Genomic DNA, 22,033 nt, shown 5'->3' with positions numbered 1-22,033 from the left:
TTAATACTCTGATACTCTAAACAAATTGGGCAAGAGAAGTAAGCCTAGTTTTTCCCACAGAATTTTTGAGATATGATCAACAGTATTTGTTTTATGGATGTAACCTTAGCCCACCAATGTCATTCACTGACTTTTATAATAATAGGCCTACTTTTGTGTGGAATGTTTAACTGTCAGGGGACTTCGCACTATATAGCTTAGTCAAATATTATTTGGATTTTTAATTTATTTAACTAGGGAAGTCAATTGAGAACAAATTCTTATTTGCAATGACGGTCTACACCGGCAAAACCCAGACAATGCTGGGCCAATCGTGCACCGCCCAGTTGTGATGCTGCCTGGATTTGAACCAGGGTGTCTGTAGTGACACATTAAGTACTGAGATGCAGTGCCTTAGACCGCTGCGCCACTCGGGAGCAGATACACACATACGTATATGAGGAAAGTCAAATACAAAGGGACTTTTTGATTGAATTTAACAGGCTTAGGTTTTTCTTCTTCAACCCACTTCTTAATGGTTCCATTGTTTAGAGTGGTAATTCTAGTTAAGCCTGGTTCATACATCAGATAGAACCAGAAATCAAACTAAGAGAAGACCATTCTGTGGGTGTATCCTGTCCTCTCTTTCTTCTCCCACTTCTGTAGAAGCAGTATATCAGCGCCCCTGCTCCCTCCCTCTCTGGCAGCAGTGTGGGAGAGGAGGGGCTATAGTGGAGAGTAGCCAGAGGAGAGGCAGGCTGTACTATGACAGGGTGTCAGACTGTTAGAGAGAGAGAAAGCAGACAGACACAGAGCAGGCAGCAGGAGCCCTTTAACTACTGCTACTCTAACTGCTCTACATGGATAATCTACTGGCTGTTCTATTACCCATTCCCTGAAGGGCATTTCTCTCTGAGTCACCCTAAAAGGAACCTTTTCTTAATCTGAAGATCATTTTGGTACAGAGCTGTGCAGGAAAGAGAGTAAGTACAACCCACTACAACAGAGGCAGCCCTGTATTCATTAAGAGTGCAGAGCGTTGCCTCAGTTAATCATTGATGTCTCTCCTGGGGTTTTGGTTACCTTGTGAAATGGACACTGCTGTCATTCTCCTGCCTCTCTCTGCATTATGGGCTATTTTATCTCTCTCTCTCTCTCCATGTACACAGGGCTAAAGTGGGTGTGTGCTGTTGACATGAGACAGCCTATCCCGTATTTAAAAATAATAATAATAATAAGGTGATAGCAGGGCAGAGCTGCTTCTTCTTCTTCCTCTTCTTCGTATTCATATTCATATTCGTAGTGGGTAGCTATAGGCTTGGGTGTGTTTATTCTAGGTCCTCTTGCCTAAAGAGTTGTTGGTGTTGAACTCTTTTTTTTAAATTAGTATACTGTAATGTGTGTGTGTGTGTGTGTGTGTGTGTGTGTGTGTGTGTGTGTGTGTGTGTGTGTGTGTGTGTGTGTGTGTGTGTGTGTGTGTGTGTGTGTGTGTGTGTGTGTGTGTGTGTGTGTGTGTGTGTGTGTGTGTGTATATATATATATATACATACAGTATATATATACATAAAAATAAATAAATATAAGTACAGCTATTTGCCTGGGTTTGTTCACATTTAAAGGCCTATTAGACTGTGCGTGAGCATCCATAGTAAGGCAGTGGTTGTTCTAGTGGAGCTGGCGGCTCAGTCTCTCCAACACAGAGAGCGTGTGACGGGGAATGGGGCCTCTCTCTACAGATAGGAGTGAGCGAATGTGGCAGGCAGTGCACTCACATCCTCTCCCAGCACGGGAACTTCCTGTGAACTCTGTGGCATGTGGTACAGTTGGCTTTGTAAATGAAGTCAAAGAACAAACATAAAAAACTACATCAGATCTCATTTAAGAGTGTGTTGGCATGATTATGCCTCCCTTAGTAGTGCAGCAGGACTGTTGTGGTGGTTGGGGTTGTGATGTGATGCCAGTCAGGTTTTTTTGCTGTGGGTCTTACAGGGCATCTTCAGGCCAGAGGCTGCAGGTTTTACTGTGTGAAACTCAAACCTCCCACCCTCACTCTGCTGGCAGCACAGTCGTGACATAATGCCAATGTGTTAGGTGTGTTCATTATTACAGAAATTGAAACTGGATCTATTCTATGAAGATGATTAACAAGCCAGCCTTTGTTACACTGTGTGCCTTTCTTTGGAGAGGGAGGCTTTATGTTACTAGTGCACACTGGTCAGTTGTTACGATAGGGTGTCAACATCAACCTATTCGGCACTACATAGCCTCGATACAGTATCACTGGAGTGCAATATGAACCACTATGGAATGTATCTCTCAAAGGCCAGTTCATTTTAGCATGAGGGTGTAGTCCAGTTATGTGACTCGACAGCTGGAAATGTGATAGCCATCGCAAACATGGACGTGCTATAGGAGACAAAACAAAAACAGCAACTGTAGAACTACAGTAGAGATATTCAATCTTTTTACAACAAACAGTCAAAGGGAGTTCCTATCAGAATGAGGGGACAGATCAATTAATATACTCTTCAAACAGAGTGAATTCTGTTACCTGATGCACATTTGGAGAAGAAAAGCCTGCCTGTGCTGATGACCTTGTCTCTATGTTTTCTTTTGGTCTGATCCGTAAAGACAACAGCTGGCAACAGCATTCTGGGTACAGAAGCCTTGACAATGAGCTGCCTGTATGACTCTGTCACAAAGTGTTTGGCTTGTTGGTAAAGGACGGTGCCTGTTATATCAATAACTCAAATCCACACTCTAGCTGCTCACTTCAAGCATCCCATTGGGAGATGGACATCTCATTGGAGTACCTATTCTATATACTGTTAATGGATGGAGTCTATACCCTTAGATATGAACAGTAGGTTTATATAGTGGTATTCTCAATGCCAAAAGTAAAGATTAAATATCTAGTTTGGATATTGTGCTTCGACAATAACGTTAATTGATCATGTAAGGCCTAAAGTCAATATTATTTCATGGCTGTTTTTAGCTACAACCACTACATCCAGAATAGCCAGCTCTCCCTCTGCACAGTGGAAGGGCTTTCTTGATTTGCTGTTCCAGCAGCTGAGAGGGGCACAAAGCAAAGAAAGAAAAACAGTGCTTCTGTGCACTGAAGCTTCACAATGTGATCGCAATGGACAACCTGTTACAGATTAGTGATTGCGCTCAGAGAAAAGAATACATCACACTGTAGTGTCTTTGCAATGCACAACTCTCACTGGCCCTGCTCTAGCACAACTCTCCCTGGCCCCGCTCTAGCACAACTCTCCCTGGCCCTGCTCTAACACAACTCTCCCTGGCCCTGCTCTAGCACAACTCTCCCTGGCCCTGCTCTAACACAACTCTCCCTGGCCCCTCTCTAGCACAACTCTCCCTGGCCCTGCTCTAACACAACTCTCCCTGGCCCCGCTCTAGCACAACTCTCCCTGGCCCTGCTCTAGCACAACTCTCCCTGGCCCTGCTCTAGCACAACTCTCCCTGGCCCCCGCTCTAGCACATGCTTCCAATCACACTCATCATAATCCCAGGGGTCTTTTCTCAGCATTAGTCTGATTCCTCTTCATCTGTTGGCTTCGGCACAGTGACTCAGTACCTGTCAGTGTTTGTGTGTGCGTGTCTACGCACTTGCTTGTACGTGTGTGTGTGAAATGGATCATGCAATTCATTCTGGCAGTAAAAATGAGGAATGTAAATAAACTTCAATCCTCACTCAACCCATCAGCTTACTGAGGAACCATATTAAGTAATGTGAGTGATCTGAAACACTGTCTCTCCGAGGACCCATCCACCATTATTACATTTGAGCCGTCATTCTTATTCAGAGCGACTTACAGGAGCAATTAGGGTTAAGTGCCTTGCTCAAGGGCACATCGACAAATGTTTCACCTAGTCGGCTTGGGGATTCAAACCAAAGACCTTTCGGTTACTGGCCTTGCACTCTTAACTGCTAGGCTACCTGCCTACCTATTATGGTGACTGACTGCTACTTCAACCCTAGCTGGGACTGCGGTGCTATAATAAGGGTCTTAATGTGAGAGAGCGGTTCAGTTCTGCTGTGGTGTTGGTGGATGGATTGCATGAGTGAGAGAGGGGTTAATAGCAGGAAGAGGGGGATGTGGAGTGGCCAGCCACATGTAACCTGAAGGTTAAACATGGGCCTTCAGGGAGTGCTATTGCTGTGTGCTTACTGATGGGAACTCTGCAAACAGGCATTCAGGGAGCTCAGCTTGCAGTCTCGAGTGTTGTCCCAGTCCAGTCACTGTGGCAAGATGTGGGAAATGGCTGTGGACATGGATCCTAGGCAGAACCCTGTGTTTGCTTGGCTGTCTTAGAGACCCTCAGATCTGTCTCTTAACCCCTCTGACAAGTACACAGAAACACGCCACATGTGTACTATGAAGTGCCTCAGGCTTCCACCTTATTTTAACTGTAACGTTACACAGGCCCGTGGAATAGTTTTGAGAAGACATTTGGAATATGTTTCCACGTGGGTCAGCGTTTCTCATGTGTCCGTGTGAGAATGGCAAAATTGTCTTCAGGGCGCGCTGTCCGTCACCCTCGGGTTTACACCGGTTCTTCTTGCATGTCCATGTTTCAAGCATTATACTGTTGTATTTTAAACCGTGGTGAGCTGGGGAATGTGAGTTTCTGTACCTCTCTAACTAATGCTCGACCTGGAGGGGAGCTAAATGTGTGACCTGCGTACTCCAAACGTGTCTACATGAAGTGTTTGTCACTTGTGTTGGTATGCCCCTCTCTGACACCAGTGTGAGAGCTCCTGCATGTGATGATTAGAATCATCCTTCCCCATCATGACCTCCCAGCATTCCAGGTTGTGCCCTTTATGCAACTAATGGCACTGCTGACCCTCCCAGACATTCCAGCTGCAGACCACTGATCAAATTAGGCTTTTAATTACTTTTCTACTATAAGCAATTTTTTGGGGATAATATGTTCTTTATCAATTATCCAATTATGTGAAGGCCAACTGAACATTTAGCCTATGCCTAGCTGAGAAGTCACATGCTCATTACTGTGTTGTTGGATGATTCTGTCCTCCTCTAACCTACTAAGTGTCGAATGGAGAATGTCGGTCACGTGTTATCTAGTCAGGAATCCCTGCTGATAGTTAGGAGTGGGAGGCGTGCACAGAGGAGAACAGGGAGGAGGGATGCTGGTATTTAGTCATTGCGTGCGTAGCTGGAATCCACAAACGAAGGAGTGAATGAGGGTAGTATGCTGGCGTTATCCCCTAGTTCACTGTGTGCAGTCATGAAAGAAGACCTGCGCTGCTCTCTGCCTCCCTTCACGTCTCGCTGTATGAGCATGACGCACACCAGAGCTGTAACATTTTACAACCCCTCGCCAAAAGTCAAAGGCTCTGCCAGCTATGCCTTTCTTATGCTAATGCCAACGAGCCCTCACTGTAGTTAGCCTTGTGTTAGGTTAGCACATGACAGCTCATGTCATGACCCACTTAGCAAAACTTTGCACAGAGCAGCACCTCATAAAATAGGGGCCTACCGAACTGTTTTACAAACTCCTTTTACAGAGTGATCGTTTAACAACATGATAGCATACTGTACTGTTCTTTTTATCTACACTGCACAGTCTGTACTTAGCACTACAGATATGGAATATGAGGAGTGAGGTGAACTGCATGACTGATAGTAGACCGTGGCAGTCTAAAAGACTCTTATGGAAACACTGTAATCCAGGTAGGCAAGCATTGCAGGTGTTTGAGGTGAGAGACACAGTAGGCACAGTTCAGTCTGAATAATTCATGGTATTGGATCGAATATGTGATATATGAAGAGCCAGGGCAAGACATCCGGGTGGCCTTTTGAAAGATGCTAACGTCTTCTCCCGGTGCTTTCTCGTGGTGTGAGTGACCGCAGGGTTCAGGTAACTGTCCTTTCCTCTCTCCACCCTGGCACCTGTCCACTCAACTGTCTGCCTGACTACACAGGTCTGGGCAGCCTGGGAGGGAGACAAATACAGATTTGCTGCTGATGCTGCCTGGGGTCCAGCAAGGCTTTCAGACATCTGGGGGAATGGAGCTGCTTAGCATGCAGGTAGCAGCTCACAGGAAGGAACTAACGCTTCTCATGCATTGATGCTCATTTTCCCCACTGCCGCGAGCATGGTCGGTGGGACAGAGGAACAGAGAGAGGGCTGCTGGTTAATTGGTTCAGGTCATAAAGATATTTTCATGCTGTCCTACACAGCTCTGCTTTAGTCTGTAAAAGACTGCTCCTTATGCTCCTGAATTAATAAATTAGGAAAAGGGACCTTGTGTTTATTTGGAGGCTGCTGTACTATTTATTGCGATGGGGTTGCCCAAAAGAAAGAGCTACGCTGTGTGTTTGCTTTTGTACTGAACAACAAAGCAGCAGAGCCTTGTTTTTCAAGTTACAGTTCACCCTCGAGTTGCAGGGTATTTTGGGAGATTACCTTATATGGCTCCTGAAAGATACTTTATGCTCATTGTCTGAATTATGTCTTCTTTAAATGACTGTCTTCCTACTGTTCCCTCTAATCAGTTGACTCTGGATCCAGGCAAAAAAGAAAACCTTTGGTTTGTTCAGTCTCAGCTCTAAGGTCAAACAAGCTCTTTACGACCTGATAGTGGGCTAGTCTACCCAGCTGCATTTAGTCTACCTCATAGATTAACCTACAAAATGTCTCAGATAATAAAATAGGTTATCATTGTTCCAGTTCTGCATCTTTATTTTGTGTATATTGGAAATTCATGGCTACACACCTTCCTTCTTCATAATTCTAGACTCACTAAAGCAACATCCATCTTGCTCTGCTCATGTCTGGAAAGGAGATTGCATCAGAGAGCTTAACCTGTGGTATGACAAGCCCTGACCCCTATGTTGTGAAAGTAGGTGAAGATGTCTGAGGAAATTCTATGTGGGCTTGGCTCTAATATGGTATTGAAGAGGCTCAGCTTTCGTGTAACAGATCATTTCACTGCCATCTCTCCATGACATCAGCTCCCACCTCCATGCCTGCAGCCGCAGGGCCCTGCACAGAGCTGAGCTGTGTGGACGTGTCAGGACTCTGATTGGATCACGCATCCTCCACTGCGCTCTACGGCTGGGCCCTTCACTGCAAACAAAGGCCACAGGAACTTCAAGGGTCCTTTTGGAGTTCACTTCACTCCGTACTACATTAACCAACGATCCTCTGCAGAGCCAGTGAAAGCAAATTGAAAGCTAACTCCCACTAGCACAAATCTGATATAAAGGTTATCAACTTATGCATTTTATGCATGTATCTTTGCTCGGTGTCAATGAAAAGGAGAAATTACATTTTTACCCTTTTTCTTAGTCATTAAGTTCCATTTGCACTCTACTACTTCAGAGTGCTAGTTATCCGCACCATGCTATAAAAGAGATCTGCCTGTATGTACATGCAATCAACTGCACTGAACAGTGTTATCTGATAGGCTGTCAATCCCCTTATTATGATTGTCTGGTTAAATAGAGCGCTCAGTCAGTCAGCCTTACTTTAACTCATCCTGCCCTGCACAACTTTTTACTAAGAAATATGAAGAAAACAGATTCAGGGAAAAACTTAATAGAACAAGCCCTCCAATGTGAAGAGGTACATTTTGTAATATTCAATTAGTCCTAAAATTATACATTTTAGTATTAAAGTTGCAATATGCAAAAATCGCTCTGCCGTTTCCAGGTTGCTAAAATACTAATAGTTCACCTAATTTCAGTTTGTGACAAAACAAAAGTGGAGAGAATCATTGTACCATCTTAAACACTGTGAAATATCTCAATAAACAAACATTTTCAGCTGTTTGAAGCTGGTCTAAAAGACACAAAAACTCAACTGAAAAACAGGAAGCATAGAAATAGCGCACACAGAACAGATCTACCACTTTTTAGGATTGCTTTCAATGAGAATGACAAATCTATAACTCACTTTTCTATGTGCATTTGGTCAGATTGCCCGAAAAGATACATATTGCAGCTTTAAACAAATGTTACAGTAGGAGCTGTGTTACACTTTAGTGTTCCATGGCTATCAGGTTGACACTGAGTGACAAGACCGCGTCTCCTCCAGGTTGCCAACCAGGCTGCCCCCTTTTGGGGTCCCCATTAGCTTTTGCAGAGGCAGCAGCTATTCTCCCTGGGGTCCACAGAAAACACACAACTTGACAAGTAACAAAACACTAAAACACTTAAACACTAAGACAAGGACAGTCACACACATTCTAAATACAATGATATACAAACAATACAACAACAACAAAATAATAGAAACAATACAACAACAAAACATGATATGTGTTAGTGTCTAGGTTTATTGGGTTCCACTGAGTGGAATGTACCCTACATATCTGTGTTCTAAAGGACTGATGACATGGCTGGAATGATTGGGATTCCAATGCATTGGTGACTCTTTAAGAATAAGTAGCACACTATCGTTCACTCCAACTTGAGGTCACTGCAAGTGACACTCCATAAAAAAAGGTCTGTCTGGTAGATACAGACAACCAGGGGGCTTTGGCTGGTTCTTAGTATCATCCCCCACTAATTTCAAGGCTAAGAGAGAAGAAGAGTAACTTGAGCAACCACAGGCATCAATGCAAGTCAGCATCTGCTGCCCCAGGATCAGTAGCTCTTGATTTACATATCTCTGTAAAACACATTTTGTGAACCTGATTGCCTGTCTGATATTATTTTGCCAATCTTTTCACTGTAACATGGTTTACAATTCCATCTCAAAATGTTAGGCGAGCATTTTCTCCCGTCTGCAGCCCAGAGGACGGCTCTTATCACAGAGCACAGCCTGACTACAAAGGTAGAGCAGCACAGTCTACATATTAAGGCAACTTCTGCGTTCAGTTTGAACTGGGAGACCTATGATATTTATTATTACCTCTGTAATGATCATTATGACATTTCTGCAGTATGCAGATGTGCTACACGAATGCTCAGATGAAGGTTTACTACAGTACAAGCCTGTGTTGGGCAGTATTGAACTACATGTAGTTCAACTAGTAGTTTAACTACATTTTGCAGTAGCTTGGTGGTAGTTGAACTAAATTCAAATATTGGTACCGTTTTAAGCATTTAATTACTGTTTTGCGGTGTATCTAACTATTGGAACTACACACTACTTTTTTACAAAAATATTAGAAAAATATGGGTGGAGTCAGCAAGTATGTCCTTTAATTTTTGGCATCAAACCTGCCTAATTCTCATTTGAAACATAGTTAGTCTTTAATAGGCTAAATTACACATTCTGTTAATAATAATATAATATATCCCATTTAGCAGACGCTTTTGTCCAAAGCGACTTACAAGTCGGCTGGGGCCACTACTTTTACATATGGGTAGCCCCAGCGGGAATCGAACCCACGACGCTTGGCGTTACAAGCGCCATGCTCTACCGACTGAGCCACACAGGGCTGTTACACCTGACCTCAGAGACATCTTTTATTGCAATTTTTATTTAGATATAGATATGATAATTTTTCACAGAGAAGCTTGGATGTAGTGTACTGCCTTTTCAAAGTAAACAATATTTTTCTTACAGGTAGCTTTAGAGTAGCTTAACTTATTCTAGTGTGAATTGTTAGTTTGGTAAACTATGAGCAGCTTCCATAACACTGGTACAAACCCTGCATTGAAATATCCATTTATAATCATCAAATCAAATCAAATTGATTGATATAGCCCTTCTTACATCAGCTGATATCTCAAAGTGCTGTACAGAAACCCAGCCTAAAACCCCAAACAGCAAGCAATGCAGGTGTAGAAGCACGGTGGCTAGGAAAAACTCTCTAGAAAGGCCAAAACCTAGGGAGAAACCTAGAGAGGAACCAGGCTATGAGGTGTGGCCAGTCCTCTTCTGGCTGTGCCGGGTGGAGATTATAACAGAACATGGCCAAGATGTTCAAATGTTCATAAATGACCAGCATGGTCAAATAATAATAATCGCAGTAGTTGTCGAGGGTGCAGCACCTCAGGAGTAAATGTCAGTTGGCTTTTCATAGCCGATCATTGAGAGTATCCCTACCGCTCCTGCTGTCTCTAGAGAGTTGAAAACAGCAGGTCTGGGACAGGTAGCACGTGCAGTGAACAGGTCAGGGTTCCATAGCTGCAGGCAGAACAGTTGAAACTGGAGCAACAGCACGGCCAGGTGGACTGGGGACAGCAAGGAGTCATCATGCCAGGTTGTCTTTTTTCTCTTGTTTCTGGTACTCTACTGAGGCCACTTGTATGACTGCTTCATATGCATAATCTCCTCTTGCTCCTCTCAGACATGATAAATAATCAATGTTATCCTCTAGGTCAGTGGTTCCCAGACAGGGGTAGTAGGACCCCTGGGGGTACTTGTCCTATCCACAGGGGGTACTCAAAAAGACTCATGAGACCATATGCCTACTCGTAGAATGCACGTGAGGGGGTACTTCAGGGGTACTCCGGGCAGACAAATTCAGTTGTTGGTACAGGAAGCCAAAAAGGTTGGGAACCACTGTTCTAGATCATATTATGCCTAATTCATATAGAGTTGTATGCCGTTTCTCTGTTCTTCATACAGTAAGCTGTGTGGAAATGTGTGCAGGGTTTGCTATGAGCTGACCACAAGTACTCTATCATAGAGAGACTCCTGCTCCTGTGTAGACATTCACCGAGACACGGCATTAGTAGGAGATATGTTGGGCTCAGTGATTGATATTGAGTGAAGGTGATGTGCAGTGCTGCTGACCAGAGCTCAGCATAGAGAAGACATTGGGAAGAGGGAGAGTGATGGGCAAGGGGAGGGTCAGGGTTTTCGGAGCCTGCTCTCTGAGAAACCCTGGGGTGCAGGCATCTGTCAGTAACAGACCACGGGTGGAGGGGGAGGGGATGGACGAGGAGAAGGAGATGTGGGTGTCTATAGGGGCTGTGTGTCAGTGATGGCAGTGTGTAGGAGCAGAGGCTGAGCCCTTTATCAGCCCTACACAGTGATGGATGGATGGATGGGCTGAGCACACTACCCTGCACTGGCCAGCGCTCAGAGCATTTGTCTAAGCCTCTAAGCTATTGGAATGTGTGCAACCTTTCTCTATGGCCATCCAGAGGGGACACCCACACACCATTGTTTACAGCAGTTTAAGAATTCAGACCATCTTAATCGATTTTTTTTTTTAGCAGACTCCAATCTGAATACATTTTCCAGCTGGTTGAACCAAGATGGTGATTTCAAGTAGAGATTCAAATAGAGCACTGGGGCGTGCACCCTTATTCACTCACATTCTGAAGTAGCCTAATCTGCTTGTTTCTAGTCTCACATGTTTTTCTATATGTTATCTTTGCTTTTACCTCATAGTTCTCCTAGTCTCAACGGAGCTTTCTAAAGAATCGTTTAAATGTTTTAATGTTATCTATGCAGGTTCCATCTGGTGATCAATAACTATTGATTGGTTGAGTGACCATTCAATGACAAATTAAACAACTGAATGAAATGTTAATGAAAGAACTTTGTATTCGTACAACCTGATGCGTATTCGTACAACCTGAAGTGTTAGTCATTTATAAGGCATACATCCACAGTGTACTTTTGAACTAACAATAACCTGCCATTTCCAATCAAATAAAAATGTATCTACCGCATGCAGTCAGAACCAAAGCAAAACAGAAACTAACTAGAGATACAAAGTCCTGCAGATTGTAACAAGCTTAGCGTCTCAGGGTCCATATTGCCCCAGTAGTAAATGCACAAAGAAGGATACAGGGAGATAATTCCAAACAATAGAAAACATTTAGAGCGGGAGCAGCAAACATTTGGACTGCTCTGACCTACTTTCAGCAACCAGGAATTTTACAGCTCCTCACCTGTGTCTCACAGACGCTTTGACCCCTCATAAACCGAGCACGGCTTGATATCTTAAACAGCTCGCTGACAGTGGGCTCAATAACATTTCTGAAGTAGCACATTTCAGAGTGGATTGTATAGTTAAATGAATTCCTTTCTGTACTGTTTTCCTAATGGAAATCCATAGAGCATCCAACATTTGTATTTTCTGGTATCTTTCTTTCATATGCTCGAATATGTGACATTCAAGCTCAAATGGTGTAGGAGGTTTGAGAGCCTGTCATGGCCTGCCAGGCTGGTGTGACTGTGATCATATGAGGGTCTCCTTTAGGCTATAATGAAGACATCAGCCCCCCTGTGAGTCATCTTGCAGGCCCCCTGTCTGTATGTGTCATGGAGAAAACTGCATATCATCCCACTGTCAGGACTGCATGTGCATCTCATTACTGGGTGTCCACATAATTAGCTAGCCAGGCTCTGTCCCCATTCAGCACACACAAAACCCGGCTCCAAGGGCAAATCAATAGTAGTGTGAGAGGGGAGAGAAAGGAGGACTGGCCTGGGTTTAGCATATACCCACCCCAGCATACAGTACAGTATCTCCTGATTGCCCCAGCAGTACTTGTGCAACACATTTGGGATGATAATTGCTCTGACTGCATGTAGAACAGCTGGGTGAGTGCTGTGAGCCAGGAGGCACAACAGATCCTCTGATGGAAGTGTTGTGACTTCTCTAATGGCTGTTGAAAAGGATGAACAGTGGGTATTCACCCCCCTTTGATTTTTTCACATGTTGTTGCATTGCAATGTGGGATTGAAAGAGAGAGAATTCTGAGTTGGTGTCATTGGTCTACTCAACATACTCCATATTGTCAAAGTGCAAAGAAAATGAAATATTTTCTTTTTACAGAATAATACCAATAAAAGAACAGAAATATAGTTGTTGCATAAGTATTCAGCCCTTTTGTTTAAGCCTAAAATAGTTCAGGAGTCAAATTTGGCTTAACAAATCACATAATAAGTTACGTGGACTCACTCTGTGTGAAATAAACATGATTTTTAATGACTAACCCTTCCTCTGTCCCCCATACATACAACATCTGTAAGGTCTCTCAGTCAACTATTGAATGTCAAGCACAGATTCAACTACAAAACCAGGGAGCTTTTCGAAAGCCTCATGGAGAAGGGTAGGGTTTTTATATTGGTAACAATAACAAATCAGACATTGAATATCTCGTTAAGCATGGTCAAGTTAAGAATTCTGCTGTGGATGATGAATTAAATAACCTAGACACATCAAAGATGCAGTTGTCGTTCTGAACTGAGCTGCAGGACAGGAAGGAAACTGCTCAGGGATGTCACCATGAGGCCAGCTACAGGGTTTAATGGCTGTGATGGGGGAAAACTGAGGATGAATCAACAACGTTGTAGTGACTCCACAATAATGACCTAAATGACAGAGTGAAAAGAATAATAGAAATATACATAATCAAAATAGTCCAAAACATTCATCCTGTATGTAGCAAGGCACTAAAGCAGGTGTTCTGAAACTTTTTCAGCCTGGGACCCAAATGAGAAATTCTGTGTTTTCAAGCTTAGGAAAATATGCAACTATACATTAATATTGGTACATTTCATTGCCCTTATGCCTAAAACAAATGCATTATAGACAAAAAACAAATAACAATGAAATGAAATATCCATGTAAATATATAAATGTTTTTCTTCCACAATTAAAAACACTCTTACATATATGTCTAGGTTGGAACTGTTGCTGTTAAAATACAATAAATAATTTTCATTCTGAACTGGAATAAACTGATTGATCACATCACACAGATGTATAACAAAACACACACACACATCGGCTTTTTGATAGTACAACCCTAAGTATCAGTACAGATGAAAAATGATCAGGCCTACTGTACATCTTACTGTAGAAATGATTGTTAAATAGTTTAGGTTGGGTCTCTCCTTCACTGCAGCCAATGTGAGTAAAACATTTAAACGTGTTACCCTCGCAAGGCTGCAGGCCCAGACGGCATCCCCAGCCGCGCCCTCAGAGCATGCGCAGACCAGCTGGCTGGTGTGTTTACGGACATATTCAATCAATCCCTATACCAGTCTGCTGTTCCCACATGCTTCAAGAGGGCCACCATTGTTCCTGTTCCCAAGAAAGCTAAGGTAACTGAGCTAGAAGACTACCGCCCCGTAGCACTCACTTCCGTCATCATGAAGTGCTTTGAGAGACTAGTCAAGGACCATATCACCTCCACCCTACCTGACACCCTAGACCCACTCCAATTTGCTTACGGCTCAAATAGGTCCACAGACGATGCAATCTCAACCACACTGCACACTGCCCTAACCCATCTGGACAAGAGAAATACCTATGTGAGAATGCTGTTCATTGACTACAGCTCGGCATTCAACACCATAGTACCCTCCAAGCTCGTCATCAAGCTCGAGACCCTGGGTCTCGACCCCGCCCTGTGCAACTGGGTACTGGACTTCCTGACGGGCCGCCCCCAGGTGGTGAGGGTAGGTAACAACATCTCCTCCCCGCTGATCCTCAACACTGGGGCCCCACAAGGGTGCGTTCTGAGCCCTCTCCTGTACTCCCTGTTCACCCACGACTGCGTGGCCACGCACGCCTCCAACTCAATCATCAAGTTTGCGGACGACACAACAGTGGTAGGCTTGATTACCAACAACGACGAGACGGCCTACAGGGAGGAGGTGAGGGCCCTCGGAGTGTGGTGTCAGGACAATAACCTCACACTCAACGTCAACAAAACTAAGGAGATGATTGTGGACTTCAGGAAACAGCAGAGGGAACACCCCCCCTATCCACATCGATGGAACAGTAGTGGAGAGAGTAGCAAGTTTTAAGTTCCTCGGCATACACATCACAGACAAACTGAATTGGTCCACTCACACAGACAGCATCGTGAAGAAGGCGCAGCAGCGCCTCTTCAACCTCAGGAGGCTGAAGAAATTTGGCTTGTCACCAAAAGCACTCACAAACTTCTACAGATGCACAATCGAGAGCATCCTGGCGGGCTGTATCACCGCCTGGTACGGCAACTGCTCCACCCTCAACCGTAAGGCTCTCCAGAGGGTAGTGAGGTCTGCACAACGCATCACCGGGGGCAAACTACCTGCCCTCCAGGACACCTACACCACTCGATGTTACAGGAAGGCCATAAAGATCATCAAGGACATCAACCACCCGAGCCATTGCCTGTTCACCCCTCTATCATCCAGAAGGCGAGGTCAGTACAGGTGCATCAAAGCTGGGACCGAGAGACTGAAAAACAGCTTCTATCTCAAGGCCATCAGACTGTTAAACAGCCACCACTAACATTGAGTGGCTGCTGCCAACACACTGACACTGACTCAACTCCAGCCACTTTAATAATGGGAATTAATGGGAAATGATGTAAATATATCACTAGCCACTTTAACCTGTTGCGTCGCGCAATCCCGGATCCGGGATTCTATTTATAGCCTCAAGCTCATTAGCATAACGCAACGTTAACTATTCATGAAAATTGCAAATGAAATGAAATAAATATATTTGCTCTCAAGCTTAGACTTTTGTTAACAACACTGTCATCTCAGATTTTCAAAATATGCTTTTCAACCATAGCTAAACAAGCATTTGTGTAAGAGTATTGATTGCTAACATAGCTATAAGCCTAGAATTCAGCCAGCAACATTTTCACAAAAACAAGAAATAATTCAAATAAAATCATTTACCTTTGAAGAACTTCAGATGTTTTCAATGAGGAGACTCTCAGTTAGATAGCAAATGTTCAGTTTTTCAAAAAATATTATTTGTGTAGGACAAATCGCTCCGTTTTGTTCACGTTTGGCTATGAAAAAACCTGTATACAGTTATAGCCTCAAGCTCATTAGCATAATGTAACGTTAACGATTTCTGAAAATCGCAAATAAAATGAAAATAATGCGCCTGCTCTAAAGCTTAGCCTTTTCTTAACAACACTGTCATCTCAGATTTTCAAAATATGCTTTTGAACCATCGCTATTCACTAATTTGTGTAAGAGTATGCTAAGCTAGCTTAGCATTTTGAGTAGCATTTAGCACGCAACATTTTCACAAAAACCAGATAACCAAATAAATAAAATAATTTACCTTTGAAGAGCTTCGGATGTTTTCAATGAGGAGACTCTCAGTTACATAGCAAATGTTCAGTTTTTCCTGAAAGCATCTTTGCATAGGAGAAATCGCTCCGTTTTGTACATCACATTTGGCTACCGAAACGAAAATTCAGTCACCAACAACGTCAAACTTTTTCCAAATTAACTCCATAATATCGACCGAAACATGGCAAACGTTGTTTGGAATCAATCCTCAAGGTGTTTTTTCACATATCTCTTCATTGATATATCGTTCGTGGAAGCCTGCTTTCTTCTCTGAATTCCATGGAAAAATACTTGCAGCTGAGGTTTGCGCACCAATTTCGGCGCAGGACACCGGGCGGACACCTGGTAAATGTGGTCTCTTATGGTCAATCTTCCAACGATATGCCTACAAATACGTCACAATGCTGCAGACACCTTGGGGAAACGACAGAAAGGGCAGACTCATTCCTCTCGCATTCACAGCCATATAAGGAGACAATGGAAAACGGAGCCTCAAAAATCCTGCTCATTTCCTGGATGCCGTTTCATCTTGGTTTTGCCTGTAGCTCACGTTCTAGGGCACGCACAGAAAATATCTTTGCAGTTCTGGAAACGTCAGAGTGTTTTCTTTCCAAAGCTACCAATTATATGCATAGTCGAGCATCTTTTTGTGACAAAATATTGCGCTTAAAACGGGAACGACTTTTTATCCAAAAATGATATAGCGCCCCTAGAGTTTCAAGAGGTTAAACAATGCTACCTTATATAATGTTACTTACCCTACATTATTCATCTCATATGCATACGTATATACTGTACTCTATATCATCGACTGCATCCTTATGTAATACATGTATCACTAGCCACTTTAACTATGCCACTTTGTTTACATACTCATCTCATATGTATATACTGTACTCGATACCATCTACTGTATCTTGCCTATGCTGCTCTGTACCATCACTCATTCATATATCCTTATGTACATATTCTTTATCTCCTTACACTGTGTATAAGACAGTAGTTTAGGAATTGTTAGTTAGCTTACTTGTTGGTTATTACTGCATTGTCGGAACTAGAAGCACAAGCATTTCGCTACACTCGCAGTAACATCTGCTAACCATGTGTATGTGACAAATAAAATTGGATTTGATTGATTTGATTTGAACTGTTGCTGTTGCTGTTAAAATACAACACATATGTTTTATTCTGAACTGGAATAAACTGATTGATCACATCACACAGATGTAGACCAGAAAACACAGAGACACACAGTCCTAATGAGAGCATGTCTATTCTGGGCTCTGTTGACAGTGCAACACTGAGGTCATGCTCAGCCTTAACTGTTTCTGTACTTGTTTTGTGGTGCCAAACTGGACCAGAACATCTACTGCTTTCTCAGTCAGACAAGAGACAGCTTCCTGCTGTACATGAAAAACTCAGAACTGTGTGAGTGCGTTTGCCTCAAAAAGTATCTTGCTTCAATCAGTTTATTCCATTTAAGAAGAAAAAATATTATTGTATTTTAACAGCAACCGTTCCAACCTAGACCACTTTTCAACAATTTCTACAGTAAGATGTACAGTAGGCCTGATCATTTTTCATCTTCATTTGTACAGTCGTGGCCAAAAGATTTGAGACTGGCACAAATATTAATTTTCACAAAGTCTGCTGCCTCAGTTTGTATGATGGCAATTTGCATATATTCCAAAATGTTATGAAGAGTGATCAGATGAATTGCAAAGGCCCTCTTTGCCATGCAAATGAACTGAATCCCCCAAAAACATGTCCACTGTATTTCAGCCCTGCCACAAAAGGACCAGCTGACATCATGTCAGTGATTCTCTCATTAACACAGGTGTGAGTGTTGACAAATACAAGGCTGGAGATACCTCTGTCATGCTGATTGAGTTAGAATAACAGACTGGAAGCTTCAAAAGGAGGGTGGTGCTTGGAATTGTTCTTCCTCTGTCAACCATGGTTACCTGCAAGGAATCATTGCTTTCACAAAAATGGCTTCACAGGCAAGGATATTGCTGCCAGTAAGATTGCACCTAAATCAACCATTTATCGGATCATCAACAACTTCAAGGAGAGTGGTTCAATTGTTGTGAAGAAGGCTTCAGGGCGCCCAAGAAAGTCCAGCAAGCGCCAGGTCCGTCTTCTAAAGTTGATTCAGGTGCGGGATCTGGGGCACCACCAGTACAGAGCTTGCTCAGGACTGGCAGCAGGCAGGTGTGAGTGCATCTGCACGTACAGTGAGGCGAAGACTTTTGGAGGATGGCCTGGTGTCAAGAAGGGCAGCAAAGAAGCCACTTCTTTCTGGGAAAAACGTCAGGGACAGACTGATATTCTGCAAAAGGTACAGGGATTGGACTGCTGAGGACTGGGGTAATTTTCTATGATGAATTCCCTTTCCGATTGTTTGGGGCATCCCGGAAAAAAGCTTGTCAGGAGAAGACAAGGTGAGCGCTACCATCAGTCCTGTGTCATGCCAACAGTAAAGCATCCTGAGACTCACAATTTTGCCTAAGAATACAGCCATGAATAAAGAATGGTACCAACATATCCTCTGAGAGCAACTTCTCCCAACCATCCAGGAACAGTTTGGTGACGAACAATGCATTTTCCAGCATGATGGAGCTCCTTGCCATAGGGCAAAAGTGATAACTAAGTGGCTCGGGGAACAAAACATCGATATTTTGTGTCCATGGCTAGGAAACTCCCCAGACCTTAATCCCATTGAGAACTTGTGGTCCTCAAGAGGCGGGTGGCCAAACAAAATCCCACAAATTCTGGCAAACTCCAAGCATTGATTATGCAGGAATGGGCTGCCATCAGTCAGGATGTGGCCCAGAAGTTGATTGACATCATGTCAGGGCAGATTGCAGAGGTTTTGAAAAAGAAGGGTCAACACTGCAAATATTGACTCTTCATCAACTTCATGTAATTGTCAATAAAAGCCTTATGAAATGCTTGTAATTATACTTCAGTATACCATAATAACATCTGACAAAAATATCTAAAGACAGCTATTAGCTAAAGAAAGATAAAGATAGCTATTAGCTGTGTACAAGGCCAGTGGATTGTGTGAAAGAGAAACTCACATCCACTACTATCAGAGTTAGTTAGTACTCCCTTATTTAAGCTTATCGCCTGTTATACAATGACAACAATGCGCTGCTAGCTGACTTACTTTTCCACTGTGGAAGCACTGTTTCCTGACGCATTCTGCCCTGTTCTGAACGAACTCCCTGGGTTTACCATCATGCAGTGGATGTTTGGTCAGGACCTGTCATTACTAAGCACTTCCCCGCACAAAACACATTGGGCGCTCCTTGTTATAAGTTTCTATGAAAGAGAAACTCATTGCTGTACATGCGTTTCATGACAATTGACCTCAGTCAGAACTTGTGGCTCGCATGAATCCATTTGATGACAGCGGTGAGTGATGGCGTGTGGGAATGACAAGTCAGTGGCAGACAGCGCATCATCTACTACTAAATGACAGCGCTGCATCGCGTGTATCGCGGAGTAATCGTCAAGAAAACTGCAGAAAAAAGATCAGGTAAACCACGAAGCACATGTGCATCTCCCTCTCACACTCACGCACCTGCCAAACTGAGCAGAGACTGCTGCTAAGCAGAGAGCACACTTGGCCAAATCAATTCCAGTAATGAATGAAATAATTATATATTTACTCTGGCACATCACGACCCACCATTATCAGGTCCGTGTCGGTCGCGACCCATACTTTAAGAAAGGCTGCACTAAAGTAATAGTGACAAAAAACATGGCAAAGTAATACACTTTTTGGCCTAAATGCAAAGCCTTATGTTTGGGGCAAATCCAACACAACACATCACTGAGTAAATTCCTCCTTACTTTCAAGCATGGGGATGGTTGCATCATGGTTTGGGTATACTTCACGTCAGCAAAGACTGGAGTTTTTCAGGATAAAAAGAAACGGAATGAAGCTAAGCACAGGCAAAATCCTAGAGGAAAACCTGCTTCAGTCTGCTTTACACAAGACACTGGGAGACTAATTAACCTTTCAGCATGACAATAAATCAAATCAAATTGAATATTATATTCACATGCTTGGTAAACAACAGGTGTAGACTAACAGTGAAATGTTTACTTACGGGCCCTTGCCAACAATGCAAAAAAATAAAAAGAGAAATAGTAGAAAAAACATAAATATAAACACAACGAATAAATAGAAAAATAATAACAAAAGTTATAAATACACAATGAGTAACGATAACTAGGCTATTCACTGGTTACCAGTACCGACTCGATGTGCAGGGATACAAGGTATTGAGATAGATACAGTGTATTCGGAAAGTATTCATACCCCATGACTTTTTCAGTTTTGTTATGTTACAGGCTTATTCTAAATTGGATTAATTTTGTTTTTTTCCCCTCATCAATTTACACACAATACCCAATAATGGCAAAGAAAAAAATCATTTGCATAAGTATTCAGACCCTTTACGCAGTACTTTGTTGAAGCACCTTACAGCCTCGAGTCTTCTTGGGTATGATGCTACAAGCTTGGCACACCTGTATTTGTGGAGTTTCTCCCAATGTTCTCTGCAAATCCTCTCAAGCTCTGTCAGGCTGGATGGGGAGCTTTGCTGCACAGCTATTTTCATGTCTCTCCAGAGATGTTCGATCGGGTTCAAGTCTGGGCTCTGGCTGGGCCACTCAAGGACATTCGGAGACTTGTCCCAAAGCCACTCCTGTGTGGTCTTGGTTGTGTGCTTAGGGTCGTTGTCCTGTTGGAAGGTGAACCTTCACCCCAGTCTGAGGTCCTGAGCGCTCTGGAGCAGGTTTTCATCAAGGATCTCTCTGTACTTTGCTCTGATCATCTTTCCCTCAATCCTGACTAGTCTCCCAGTCCCTGCCATTAAAAACATCCCCACAGCATGATGCTGCCACCACTATGCTTCACCATAGGGATGGTGCCAAGTTTCGTCCTGATGTGACGCTTAGCATTCACGCCGAAGAGTTCAATCTTGGTTTCATCAGATCAGAGAGTCCTTTATATTCCTTTTGGTTGAGAGCTTTAAGTTCCTTGGGGTCCACATCAACAACAAACTAGAATGGTCCAAACACACCAAGACAGTCGTGAAGAGGGCACGACAAAGCCTATTCACCCTCAGGAAATTAAAAAGATTTGCTATGGGTCCTCAGATCCTCAAAAGGTTCTACAGCTGCAACATCGAGAGCATCCGGACCGGTTGCATCATTGCCTGTTACGGCAATTGCTCGGCCTCCGACCGCAAGGCACTACAGAGGGTAGTGCGTACGGCCCAGTAAATCACTGAGGCTAAGCTGCCTTCCATCCAGGACCTCTACACCAGGCGGTGTCAGAGGAAGGCCCTAAAAATTGTCAAAGACCCCAGCCACCCCAATCATAGACTGTTCTCTCTACTACCGCATGGCAAGTGGTACCAGAGTGCCAAGTCTAGGTCCAAAAGGCTTCTCAACATTTTTTACCCCCAAGCCATAAGTCTCCTGAACAGGTAATCAAATGGCTACCCGGACTATTTGCATTATGTGCCCCCCAACCCCCCTTTTACGCTGCTGCTGCTCTCTGTTTATCATATATGCATAGTCACTTTATCTATACATTCATGTACATACTACCTCAATTGGCACCACCTACTGCCCGCCAACCCCTCTTTTATGCTACTGCTACTCTCTGTTCATCATATATGCATCGTCATGTACATACTACCTCAATCAGCCTGACTAACCGGTGTCTGTATGGAGCCTCGCTACTTTTATAGCCTCGCTACTATATAAGCCTCACTACTTTTATTTTTCACTGTCTTTTTACTGTTGTTTTTATTTCTTTACTTACCAATTGTTCACCTAAACCTTTTTTGCACTATTTGTTGGAGCCTGTAAGTAAGCATTTCACTGTAACGTCTACACCTGTTGTATTCGGCGTGCGTGATAAATAAACTTTGATTTGATTTGACTCCAAGCGGACTGTCATTTAACTTTTACTGAGGATTGGCTTCAGTCTGGCCACTCTACCATAAAGGCCTGATTG

General features: G+C 43.3%; 1 protein-coding gene and 1 non-coding gene across 2 annotated transcripts in view; one reads left to right on the top strand and one right to left on the bottom strand.

Moving 5' to 3' along the window:
* Positions 1-757: 757 nt before the first annotated feature.
* LOC135509324 (semaphorin-4B-like) overlaps positions 758-22,033 on the top strand; it is a 95,545-nt gene continuing 74,269 nt past the window's right edge. The window contains exon 1 of the mRNA XM_064929875.1: positions 758-962. The gene's annotated coding sequence lies outside the window, so the exon portion shown is untranslated. The remainder of the gene's footprint in view (positions 963-22,033) is intronic.
* Positions 9,351-9,426, bottom strand: trnat-ugu (transfer RNA threonine (anticodon UGU)). Its single transcript has one exon. It is a non-coding gene; the product is annotated as a tRNA-Thr (tRNA).

Source organism: Oncorhynchus masou, chromosome 22 (assembly GCF_036934945.1).
Source record: "Oncorhynchus masou masou isolate Uvic2021 chromosome 22, UVic_Omas_1.1, whole genome shotgun sequence".
Classification (NCBI taxonomy): domain Eukaryota; kingdom Metazoa; phylum Chordata; class Actinopteri; order Salmoniformes; family Salmonidae; genus Oncorhynchus; species Oncorhynchus masou.
The sequence above is the reverse complement of the archived record's forward strand: the minus strand, read 5'-3'. Positions and strand labels throughout refer to the sequence as shown.